Raw genomic sequence first — 13,866 nt, 5'->3', positions numbered from 1 at the left:
ACTGTAAGAGTCTCTGGACCCGTTGGACCTGTCGCATCCAAGGGTGATCCTGGCCGCTCTGTTTTGTATCGCTTGAAACTTGAAGTTGTTTTACCCTTTTCTTAGATGTACCCAGCCGTGTCAGTACCAGCTTAAACCAGTGCCACCTTCTGTCTGCGTGGATTGTCACTCTAAGCTCACTTGACCATGCTGATATTGCACTTCTTTACTGCATAGCCTATTTGAGATTCTAATGTAAGATTTAGATTTATTGACGTAAAATTTGCGTCAACAATAACGTAACAGTGGGTACTAGTAAATGTTTTGTTAAACACTGTCCCCTAAGCATATGATCCAGTTGTACAGGTGGCGGTGCGAGTGAAAAGTTTCCACAGATCGATGTCCCCATGAACTCCCAGTTCTAAGCTTGTCAGTGGGCACCTGTTTAACACTGTCCCCTGAGCTCGGGTTCCAGTTGTACAGGTGGTGCGAGTGTTATGATTTACATGGAATGGGCTGTAATTCGCTCCAGATGTCCTACAGCTGGTCTGGCAGTCTGTGCTTTGGGACTCTCAATGGGCTACTTAGGGTCACCATTGTGACATTGTCAATCGGCCATGAGGCGATTAATCCCCTAATAAACCAACATTTTATCCATATGAAATGAATTTCCACTTCGTCGTGGATTATTCTAGATATAATACGTTACGTCGTAAGTTATTCACAGTTCTCGAATCAAGTAGATCAGATTTTAAAAGACTAGATGCTACAGACAGATTTGAATGTATATAAATATAAATTATCTTCAATGGCACAACGCAAAAATAGGCAAATATAGGAGACAGCTTTGTTAGCAATGTTATTAGAAAATATACTGACACTCATGATAATCCCCGCTCAATTGAAATTTGATATCGAAATTTATGCTAGCATTTATTGTTATAGTAATTAGGATATTTAGTCTTACCCGATACCTTTATTTCACACTCTGTGTAATAGTTCCTGCCATGCACTGCACCATGTACAATTAAGGTCATTCATTCATTCATTCATAAACTGTCAAGGCACAGACTGTCCATATCAGAGACAAAGGGTGTCTATGACAGCAGAGGTCTAAAGAAAACAAACAAACAAATAACTATTCAATCGTAACCTTTCGTCGCCTGTGTTTTTATAAACACCATGCTTGTTACTAATGCACGTGACGTAGGTTTATTGTTTGTACTGATCTAGTAGCCCGTTGCTATAACGGGTCCATCTCCTTCCTAAGGGTTGCACCATAAATAACCATAAAAACACGAACTGTGTTGTAACAATTGTCTTTATTCTTAAGTTAGAAAGCAGGAAGGGCTTGAAAAAAATGCTCCCATCAAATTATTACAATTTCTGCAACGTCTGTTTTCTAAGTTTTGCACAATGGCTGACTATGATGCATATCTTTTGCTTTTTCCAAGACCAGTCTTGCTCTTTTACAATTGTTCAATGCCCGTCGTATTGTAATTGTTCACATGGAAAAGCAGTTTAGGATACAAGGTAAAGTAATTTTATCTTGTCAAAGAGTACAAGGTGTGAAAGAAAAAAAAGACAACTATACCATACTTTGCGTTAAAACATTTGCCAAACCTTCCTTGCCGCTTACATTTCGTAATTCAGGCAATATTGTTATGCTTAAGTTTTGAGGTTCCAAAATATACAGTCAAATCAACACGACCTGAAAAAAAAGAGTTAATAAATACAATTGATATCACGATACAGTTGTATCGAAGAAAAAAACTTTCACTATGGCAATAATGCACTATTAAATCTTCCTTAGACATAAGGTCCACCTATGCACACAGGTACATTTCGCAACATTTTTCCATATGCAGAACTATAATAAACACGTACAACAATCTTCTTCATATAATTCCATTCTGCCTTCATACGGATAATAGAATCGGGCCACAGCAAGTAGATTTATGAATGACATTATCCACAGACCCGAAAGTTAATATATGAGGGCGAATAAGATCGTCTACAAATACAGTAAGCTTCCACCTTTTTTCACATTTTTTATTTCATTTTTCGTCACATTAACCATCTTCTGAGAATGATTTCTTTTCTTCTTTTTTTTCAAAGTGAGACGAAATGTGTTGAGCGCGCTCATGTCATCCAAAAAATTACTTGCCGTGGCCTTTATTTTTTTTAGATTGCTTCATAATATGTTCTAATTGTCTTTCTTGATGACTTGTTCGCATTCCTGTGTCTAAATACAACAGATTTTAAGAAAGAAGTACACTTGATTCATCAAAGTTTTTTTTTCATTAGAGAAGCTGATAACAGTTACGTTTAGCCAGACTTATAGTCATTCTATGTTGTGTATTTAGTAGAATCTTATTCATAAGTCTAAAATGTGACAGTCAATGTTCTCATCATTGTGTCAATAAAGCTTCAATATATAACCACTTCCCGTTTGTCACTAAAAGTGCCCTATTGGCAGTAGAACTGATTATATTGTCTAGTTTAAATTGTTGCAAGTCTGACTATACATAAAAACTTTGTAAACATTTTTTTTATGTTATTCTAGCACAGTTCCTCGGCAATATACTTGTTTGTCATCTCGTTTAAATTTTACCAACACATGAACTTCAATGCTAATATTTCCACGGTACTAACACAACTTAAATCGATGGATACAAATGCTTTTTTTTGTTCCTCTCTGTGACTATTCCTAATCAAGAAATCTTGAGTATATAGAGTTGTAGTCTTTTCGACTGTTTAGGGTTGTTCTGAAAATAAGCCCAAACTTTTAGGTCATACATGATACTAATGATATCAAAATTCAATCACACAAAAATCACACAAAGTACATATTAGACACTAATATCACTGTGTGTGTGTGTGTGTGTGTGTGTTTGTGTGTGTGTATGTGTGTGTGTGTGTGTGTGTGTGTGTGTGTGTGTGTCGAAGCTAGCTCAGGTGAACTCAAGACGACATTTTCCCCCAGGTGCAAAGAAGAGACTAAAGCTTTTGAACCATCCACACCTGGAAGGACCCTTACTCTTTTGATAATTGCAGTGGGTTCTTTAATAAGTTGCTCGAGATGTGGCTCTCGTCAAGCATGGGACCTCCATTTTTATTATGTTTTACTGCTGATTCTCTTTATATTTTATTACCATGTATCTATTTTTTTTTCTTTAAGTGCGGAATAAATGAATGAGCAAATAAAACATGACCTCCATTTTACTACCTCTTCGAGGTAAGGCCGTAACCAAAGCTATGTACTAATTTTCACCTGACTGAAGTGAGAAAATTCGTATAACGTGACTTTCACAAGGGCCAAAGATCAGTGGCATCAACGAAATGTTAGTTGGATTGAACCTAGGACGTCTTGGGTAGAGAACTAACGCCCTGCTGCTACGCCACACGGTACCAGAAGTTCACATCCAATCTGACACATTCAGAAAAAATAATGTGATGACCATTGCAAGATGTAGCTGATTGGAAAGTCTTAGCCAACAAAATGCGTTGTTTGGAGTGGGACCCCCCCCCCCCCCCCCCCCTAAGAAAAAAATTCAAACATTCGCCATCCCTATAACATTGAATATCATTCAAAATTAGACCGGCGGTCTTTCATTGTCCAAAGCATTTTTTTAATATTCTTTATCTTCTTCAAGTGATCTCTCAATAATAATTTGTCACTATCCATACGCCTGACAGTCTCCTTTCAGTAGAAATGTAAATTTAATCATTGTGCTTTATAATTTGCATACAAATGATTAAGCTGCGAGGCAGTGGGTCCTGTACCATAAGATAAATTTTTAGCATCCAAACATTTAGTTACGGCCTGATACTGACCCAGACTGCCTGCATGATCTTGACCACTGGTCACTACATCGGCTGTGGTGTTTGTGTTGGATTCATTGATTGCCTGAGACTGGCCCTGCCCTGTTTGTTCATGTTGTTTGTCTATATCTTCATACTGGGGATCATGTGGCCCAGTGGCCATTGCTGTAGATGTTTGGGCCCCTGGTGTTGCTCTCCCACTTTCATACATAGGATTTGGCTTTAAGGCATCTCGCAAGTTTTGTGATACGTTTCCAACGTTCAGAGATTGAATGGCGGCCCGAGACTGACCTAGCCCTGTCTGATCCTGACCATTGGTCATTACAGAAACTGCTGTGGGATTTAGGGCTAAAGGAGGATTCCTAGCTTTCCTCTTGTACCAGATTGTGTGAATGATGATACCCACTAGGACAGTGCCAGCTATTGAACCACAGATAGAGGCAATGAGAATGGTAAGGGGGAAAGTGGGAGACGATTCATTGGAACTGCTGATTTTCGGTTTGTTTGTAAAAGTTGAGTCCTCAGAACGTGCTGTTAAACAAGAGATGTCAGTTCCATTACAAGAATGGTCAACGCTTTTGATGATGGATGATGGATGGGAGGACGTTTGGATATCACCAGACAGTGTTAGTGTGTTTGGTTCTTCTAATCTACTACGACGTGGTGGTTTGATAGATGTAGGATCTACGGGGTGTGCTTTTGAACTAGTTTTGCTTTCTGTGTTGCCAATAAAGGAAGAAGACGTTAAAACTGGAGATAAATGGATGGAGGTTTGGATATCAACAGAAAGTGTTGGTATGATTGGCTCTTCGCATATCAATTCTTCAGGATTGATATCTTTAAGGTTATACCCCTGTAATTTGGCGGGCTGAGCACAAGTTATACGGTTACAACACGTAAAAGGGAAAAAAGAAATATTTTGCCTAAAAGGAATCATTTTACAGTCACAATTCCAGGGGTTCCCATCTATTTGTGGGAGGAAAATATATGTTAGCAAATCAAAAGCCGAAGGGGGGATGGCAGTTATGTTGTTTGACCGAAGGTCCAATATTGCGGGTTTTGCATTTTCAAATGCACCACTCAGTGACTGAATCTTTGCTATCTTGTTGTATCTCAGGTCCAGTGTATGGAGTTTGGGTAGACTTGCAAATGCACCAGGCTGAATCATTGTTATCTGATTGTTGTTCAGTCCCACACAACTTAACTGGGACAGATTTTGAAATGCACCAGACTGAATCATGGTTATCTGGTTGTTCCACATGTATATATTTTCTAGCCGGGGTAGATTTGCAAACGTACCCGTCTGAATGTTTGTTATTTTGTTATAAATAACAATTAACTCGTCGAGGTGGATTAGGTTTGCGAATGAACCAGGAGGAATGATCGCTATCTGGTTATAAGACAAGGATAGCCCACGGACGGATATTGGGAGGTTCTGAGGAATGCTGGTGAGGCCAAGTCTACGGCATACACAGTCTTTTGACATTGGTCCACAGTTGCAGACCGCTTCTGGCATGTTGGACTCATTGAGGATGATGAGAAGACAGATCAGGACGTGTCTCATCTTACCTCCCATGGTATACATGCTCTTCGACAGAAACAGAAAGGAAACACTTTTAAAACATGTAGCAAACTTTATGTCTTGCAACTGGCTGTAAAATCAAACAAGAATGGTAATTCTCATCATTTAGGATAGTCGACATTTGCCCGCGAGTGAATGCAACATAATCCTCCCCATCCCCCCCCCCGAATGAACTGTTCCATTTCAACCTTTTTCGTTTCTTTTTTATTTACATAAGGCACCTCTGTATGTAATCAATTTAAGGTCATTGCTAGACACATATTGTTGTCTCAAAGAACTAAAAACAATGAAAACTAGAGTTCGGGGACCTCATACCTCCATGAAATATTTATTGCTTTTTTGTGGATGGTATGTATGTTTATAGTCCGTTGTATTTGAGAGTAATGGTTATATAATATAAATGTTATGGGAAAGTAGTGGTGTATTTATTTAATGACACAGAGGATGTCCATCTGATTAGTAATTGTCAAAATGTGACACTTAATTGTGTAATGTGCGTTTAAGAGGTCGACGGCATATGGTAGCGTGGTGTTCCTTAAGCTTGATGTTTGGCATTTAAAATGTCTAAAGGTTGTCAGCATTATTGAGGTTCGACTATGTGCCTCAGAGCGGTGTGGTGGGAGGAAGTTGGGAAACTCAGAAAGAAGAAGGGATGTGGCCAACTTTAGTCAGATGGTGATTTGATTTTCCACCAATATGTCATAACATCAGCTGTTCACACGGTACAAAAACGAGATGCACACTTTCCTCTGACAGCCCTACACCAACTGTAAGATGAATACTTGGCGCCAACCCCGTCTGCTAACAGCTGTCACCTCACCATCTGCTTGGAGCTAAGCCCATTAACAAACACATAAAGCACGATGCTTGTACCAATATATCTCAAATATAGGGGTGATTTCTGATATTATTACATCGATTATAACGACAGATACGGCTCCTAAAATCTCATTGATTCGAGCTTTCATCACACCCCACCAACACAACAAGTATGAAACCAATCCATCCAGCCGTTCTTGAGTAATCATCTACACAGACAGAGACACATAACAGAAAATATAACCTCCATTCCATGACAATTCATGGAGGTAAAAATTTATTACGGATAATATGAAAAATGAAAAAGCGAACCCGGAATATCGTCTCATGTTACCGCATGTTGAATTCGAATTCCATGTAATTCAAAGAAAAGTTGAATCCGGTGAAGATTTGACAAAATAAGAAGAAGGATACGGGGAAAAAAACACTACAGCATATTAAAACCTATAATGTGTATGGAGCCAAATATATAATGATAATAATGACTTTTATTGCAATTTCATGCCCGAGGGCTAATTGCAGACAAAGTAAAGTTGTGATATATATAATTTTATACTTTACGGAGAAGGAAGATGGAAACTATAGATAAATCGAAAGAGAACTCCACTGCCGTAAGGTTGCCCAGAGTTATCTAAATATGATAATAAGCTACTGTAATATTGTAATGAACCCAGTGCAGCCTTGGTCCTTGTTGATATGCAGGAGTTTGGCTGATAATTGCCCGACCTTCCCCGCCCTCTGTCCCGCCTCTGTTCTGAATTTGAATCGCGCGCTAATTCTTCCTGGTGAGATGATTGGTGTACCCCGTCATATGCCAACAGTCAAACTAGATAATAGGTATTGTATTCAAAGGACTTCAAAAGTTACTTTCCTTTGAAATTTTCTAGGAGTACCAAAACATGTAACATCGACTATCATAATTCCACCAGGTGCCATAATACCGCCACCTCAAAAAAACGTTAGTGCAGGGGTCTTCCCAAGATTGTCTTGAATACCGAATGTTAAATATCGTAAATGTAATACAATTCAGATATTTAGGCGTTGAATATAATCTCGAGAAGGCCTTTATAACAACGTTATTTTGAGGTGGTGGTATAATGGCACCTGGTGGAATTATGCAAATGTATGTTAGGGCTGTAAGCTGAGAGAACAACGAGTTTGTGTTTTCTTTCGTTTTGGTTGAACCATTGACGATCCAAACATTCTTTGGATGAGTTAAAGTATGAGATTAATAGGATTTCAAATAAGTGTAGAAATTAGAGGGGCGAGTAGGAACAGAACAAAACAACATACCGACACCCGGAATGGAACGCGGGGCGGCAGATTACAAGTCCAACATGCAAACCACAATACCAAAAGCTATACATTTCATGTGGTCAGTTTGACAGCTCTTGAACCCCATACTTCCCCCTTTCTTTTCAAGATTGGTCCTCGAATCTCTGAGATCGATATTCCTGTGTAAACTTACACTATACTCAAACCTCAGAGTGTGACACATCTGCTAGCCTGTTACTCACTGTGTGACGCATTCAGCTTGTTACGTGTATAAGTTCGGCGTGGGAATCAATGTAGAAACTCGAGGGGCGAGTAGGAACAGAAAGAAACAACATGCCGACTACTAACATGCGGACACCCGAAATGGAACCCGGGCGGCAGATTACAAATCCAACGTGGAAACCACAACACCAAAAGCTCAGAGCTGTTGGCGTGATCAGTTTGGCAGCGCTTGAGCCCCACTGTTACACGAGTTTTGACTCAATGTCTTTGAAGTCAAAGTCAAACAACCAGTGCGAGAGTCATTACTTTGTACTAGTATGCTGACCCCTTCTACAGTGTGCACTGGCTTGGGTTCTTTGTTTGCCGGTAGCATGGAGGTATAATCTCCTTGGAAAAATCAAGAATATAACCTCCTTGGAAAATGTTGCTTCCGATGCATTTTTTTCTGACATGCCTTATCTATGAAAATTCACCTAAATATGGACCTGTATAAACCGTCCATTAAATCATGATCTTTGTGTGTGTGTGTGTTTATTAGTAAAAACATTTTGGTCAATATCTCACTGAAAACAAGAGAGCTAAAGCTGACCTTGTAGTATAAACAACTCAGACACACACTGCATAACAAAAGACTACAAACAAGAGACTTGTAATCATTAGACCTTTTGTTTTGTAGAAAGCGCAAATTACAGATAATTACATCTCATAGGGGTGCGAAGGACATTATTCATTAGCCACTTGGCTTGATTGACAGCAAGATTTTCTCTTGAAGGGAAATATTTGTAATCTAAACTTTAAAACGTTCTGAGGACCGCTAGCAATCTCTAAGAAAGATTAGACTTGAAGTAGAATGATTTGTAATGATTTGTACAACACAAAGCTGTGTTACACATTTTACTTATCATAAGCTGTCTTATGCTATAAGGCAAGAAAGACAGGGACACCCCAAAACTATGACACTGGAAAAGAAAAAAAAACAACATATTTTTACTAAAACAGGAATGATATTTTTAATCTTGCTAAACAGTTCCAAAACGGGAGTAGATCAAAGTATGTACCCTCAAAAAGCCGTTTCTAATGCTGGGAATGGGTCCTCGGATTGCCTTTTTAGTGAAAAAAAAACAACATTATATTATATATGATATTATAAAAATACATAATAATTGCCATCTTAAAATTATCAGTTTTATAACTATAATGCTCTGTTTTACCTCTCTGCCGAGTTTGAACCGTTTGTTACCATCTATGGCTTAGTTATGGCAGTTTTCAGACAAGGTCTTGAAAATCACTGTACAGACCCTCTGGGCAACCTTACGGCTGTTGAGAAATAACGTCTAAATCTAAATCTGATTTTATTAAGCTATTTGATAGGTTTGGCTTCTTTTCCGTATGCAATGAGAGATGAATTGTCCAGAATTTCCATGTACAAAGAGGCTATATAATAAGGAGAGTCATAAGTCTATGCTCACACACGTAAGTAAATGTTGCATTGCTAAAATTGTTCTCTCATCATAAATTTGTTATCTGCAGTTTTTGACACTGCCAAAACTATTACTTAACAACACCAGAGTCCCCAAAAGGTAATCTCACGCGTGGCCAATTTACTCCTCTGGCGGCTAAACTCCTTCCCCATCTTTAACTTATGTTACTGTCTTATGCCACGGAGGAATCTGCTTGGAGATTACCCAAAAGGTATGTATGGCTTAAACTAGACATTTCAGAAAGGCTTAAAACGTCCTTGTTCCCAGAAAGCGTTTTTTTATTTGGTTTGTTTTACTGGTGTGCAAACCGAGGCGCAAACTAAGCAACTGCAGTTGAATTAAAAATTAGGTGGCCTTTTGACCATCTAGGGTATGTGCTCAACAAGTACTAAAAGTACTAACCCGTAACTTGACTTTTATTTTTCTACTTCAAAAAGTCACATGGGTAACGTTATACGAAATGACAATTAAAAAAAAATACGGTGTCTATTGTAGATAAAATTACCTTTGATTCCACTATTCCTATCCGGAGGACTGAACAACTGAATTCTCCCCTTACACCAACTAAACTGGTGGATTGAACAAATGTTAGAATGTTATAAAATGAAATAAAGCGTAGACCTACCTGTTCCCTTAAATAGAAATATTAAAATTTGCAAGGGAAAGAATGATTTTCAAGAATTTTAATCGTAGTAACATTTTGAGTCCTGTACTACGCAACGCAAGTCTGACGTCAGCCTATAATACATGTAACGTTATATAATAAACTACGGTCATATGATGTGAATGTGTTGATTGTCTAGAGCAGGTGGTTTAAATATTCATATTGAGGTTGTTTACTGTTTTGCTGACGTGTGTTTGACTTCGTTGCGCTTTAGGATGAGAAAATCAGCAGAAGGGAAGACATTGTGCCCCTAAAAAGGTCTGTCTAACTACTTTTTCGAAAACCATTCAAGCCAACTTTTCTGTGCCATACAATTTGTTTTGTCTAGTATGTGTTCATTTTTTAAACTCGTGGGAAAAATGCATTGTAGAAAGAATCTTAAGCCTTAAAATAAGAAAAAAAAAAGAGTCTCCGCATGGAAATTTTTTACAAGAAGCACCACTTGAATTGATTGATTATTTCTAAACAAAATGTTCAATCTCAAGAATTTGTTGAAATTTTAGTGCTTATATTTCTTCTCTAGTAAGATGATTCTGTCATGTTTAGGATAATATTTTAGATTTTTTAAGATGAATTTTTTACTACTTTTTTATTAAGAAAAAAATTATTGATAGTGGACAAAATGTTTTTCTTTTTTTTTTGTCTGGTAAAAAAAAATTGTGTGTAAGAAGAAACAAGAAAGTATGAAAAAGAAGAAACAAGAAAATATGAAAATACATTTGATACTGTTCTTTGAATATTTTCCCTCACGTTGGCTAAATGCAAAAGTTCTACTATAATATAAATAGTTTGAGGTCAAATATCCTTACCTGTACTGTAGGTAGACAGCTAGGGAGAAATACAAAGTAATACACATTTTATCACTATGTCATTCGTTTGCAAAATGCAAAAAAAGGTCTGCTCGTTTAAACGCCGAAGTGTAGCTCTGTTCTTTGAACCCAAAGCGGGGACGGAACGGACAAACTTTAACCCACAAATCAAACATTGTGATGTTGGTAAAGATTTTACGTATAAAATGAAGGTAAATGCGTTTTAAAGTGATTGTTTTTGCATGGTTTAAATGTGCATTGCATAGGAAATTTCTCGTCGTCTGTCGTTTGATTCTGTTTGAGCTTGTTGCAGGGCTAGATCGTCAGACAATTAAAGCAACCCTGTACTTCTCAGCAAAAATAACTTCATGCAGATGTTGGGTAAAATCGTGTTCGTTTTCTGACGGCTGGTTTTAACTGACAGTTACCAGTCGGAATAAAAAAAATTCACATTCTTCCACCTCAACATCTGCTTGTAGAATTGAACCCTTATTAAGGTGAAACAACAGAATTACGTCAAGCGTAGGGATGGGCACCGGTACTGTGAACAAGTACAAAACCGTTTTTTCTTGTTGGACAAGTCCAGAAAATTTGAACCTGATAAAAAATCAGTGGACCGGATGTTGGATCGTTTCGAAAATGAACAGATTATATCGGCCGGCATTCACGTGTTTTATAGGGCTTACATGTCCAAGAAAATAACAGGAGCTAAGTAGAGGAGAGTTGATAGTCACATGTACTAAGTTTCTACAGTCAAATTTGACATAAAACAGAGGCAGTTAGAGTTGATTATATGAAGACAGGATTCTAAAACGCCTATGGACGTCGGATACTCAATCAAACAGAATCATTTGTAGCGAAAATGATAAGTTTTCAGATGAATAGGTCCAGGTCCAGGCCTGGACCTAATCCTCTGGACCTGGACCGTACCTGGACATTTTCTGTACCGATACCCAGCCCTACTCAGGTCTGTATACACTAAAAGAAACATACCTTTCAAGTCAGAGGATAGCTTTAGCTTACACCTTCTGGGCAGAGACCGTGAGAGTTTCAGTGTACATGTAGAATGCGTCAGGCTTTTCTTCTTGTAGGGTGCGGCCCTCCGTAGCTGGTCCGAAATGCGTTATGATAAACAACTAAACATTACGCTTACGTATAAGCTAAATTTGATTGTCTGGAGCTGTTTATTTGAATAATATCAACATGTATAATCATGAAAATTTTAATCATGGTGCAAGTTCTGAAAAACAAGTCATAACACGCCTTTACGTTTAGAACCGCATTGTTGAAATTAGAATAAGCAGTTAACAGTATATATTTGTAAATAGTTTACGTTTGTGACCGCATCTGTAAGTAAGCAGCAACACCAATTGCAACAAAATTTCGGTATAGAATAAATAAAGGAGTGTAAAAAAAATTCTTATTATTAAGTGAGGTACCAGCCTGATAAAGCTTTTTACGGAAGTCAAGTTTATTACACAGTTGTGACAGGTATTCCGTAGGCACTCGTACAACTACTGGTAGCTTACATTTAACCCATTACATTCAGCACGCTTTAATTCATACAATAAAAGCTATAGTATTTTTACTAAGCCTGCAATTATAGTATGTGATACTATTGAAGCCAATAAAGTAATTGTTAATTAGTTTGACATTAATGCAAAACAGTACACCCACCACTCTCCTGCCCTTTGCGATTTTGCGACCGTCTAAAATATATCATTGCTATAAGCATTAATACAAACTTACTCAGGACTCTTTGCTTTTTTATAAATATTTCTCTGAATAACCCCCACAGTAGTTGAATGCTGCTGTAAAACGATAAAATATTCAAAGTGAGAGATACGGCTCTATTTTATAAACAAGATATGTAAATACGGCTTGTGCATAAATAAACAAAAAACACCGCCAAATAAAGAGAAACACCGCCGCCGACTGAAACATCTAAACTTCTCATAGTCCCTTAGTCCAGCTAGGATTATAACTTTAAAATGTCTTTCTACCTTGAGGGGGCTATCTTACAGACGTTTGCATCTGTTTGCTGCCTTTTCTACATGAAAGGAAGACTTGATAAGATCCCAAGACTTTGATCGTTGTTGACAACAAAATGGTTCCTGCTTACCAGTGCACCTCTCGTCAAGTATTTCTGGAGCAATGTCAGAGAAATGTTCATTGTCTCAGAGTGACACAATACACAGTGACTCACAGTTTCAGTATCTATCATAATATCATGGGTCTAAACGTTCCTTTCTGTGTAAAAAGCTCCCGCCAGGGCGTAGGTGTGAACACAGCCATCTGTGATCCGAAGAAAAGTTCAATTTTGTCTACCAACTGAGCGGTGTGGGATGTTGAGATGAAACCAACTTTCTTTCGATTTTGTCTCAGTTGAAAGGTACATATCAAAATGTAAAATAAAGGACGTGACATGTGGCGCTTTAACCGTCTTAAGCCGGATTTGATCAACCACTGGTGTGCAACAATGGTGTTAACTAGGGCTGGGTATCGGTACAGTGTACCGGTACAAAACCGGTTTTTCTTATTGGACCGGTCCAGAAAAACCGGACCTGAAAAAAATAGGTGGACCGGATGTTGGACCGATTAGAAAATTAACAGATTATTTTATCAGGCATTCACGCGCTTTGGCGCTTGCAGGTGGAAGAAAATAACAAGAGTGAAGTAGAATAGAGTTTATAGTAATTTCTACCACGTTTTACAGCCAATCGTACAGGTGCAGTTAGTGTTGAAGGACTTTAAAACGCCAGTGTAAGTCTAATACTCCACCAAATAGATCTCTTTGTAGTGAAATGGACCATTGATATGAGTCATACTGCATCAGGTCCAGGTTCAGGTCCGGACCTGTACCTGATCCTTTGGACCTGAACCGGACCTGTACCTGAATTTTCTGTACCGGTACCCAGCCCTAGTGTTAACAGTTACTGTTACAGTGACACAGTCGCGGATTCAGACCGTTTCATTATCTTGGATTATATAACATCGCAGTACAACAGTATTTATTATGATAACTGCAAACACGGTTGAAAAGAGACAACCTACGGTTGACTTGGCGAGATTCTGCACCCAAAGCACATACAAACTCTTAACATCAGTTAGTAAACAAACTTCTAATTTTCCACGGTTCAAAAGGGACACCCTGTGGCTGACTGAGGTACTGCAGTTTACTGAGAGCGCCTGTTGCAGTACCTCAGTTAG

The sequence above is a fragment of the Branchiostoma floridae genome, chromosome 15 (assembly GCF_000003815.2).
Source record: "Branchiostoma floridae strain S238N-H82 chromosome 15, Bfl_VNyyK, whole genome shotgun sequence".
In the NCBI taxonomy this organism is placed as follows: Eukaryota; Metazoa; Chordata; class Leptocardii; order Amphioxiformes; family Branchiostomatidae; genus Branchiostoma; species Branchiostoma floridae.
This window is presented reverse-complemented; position numbering follows the sequence as displayed.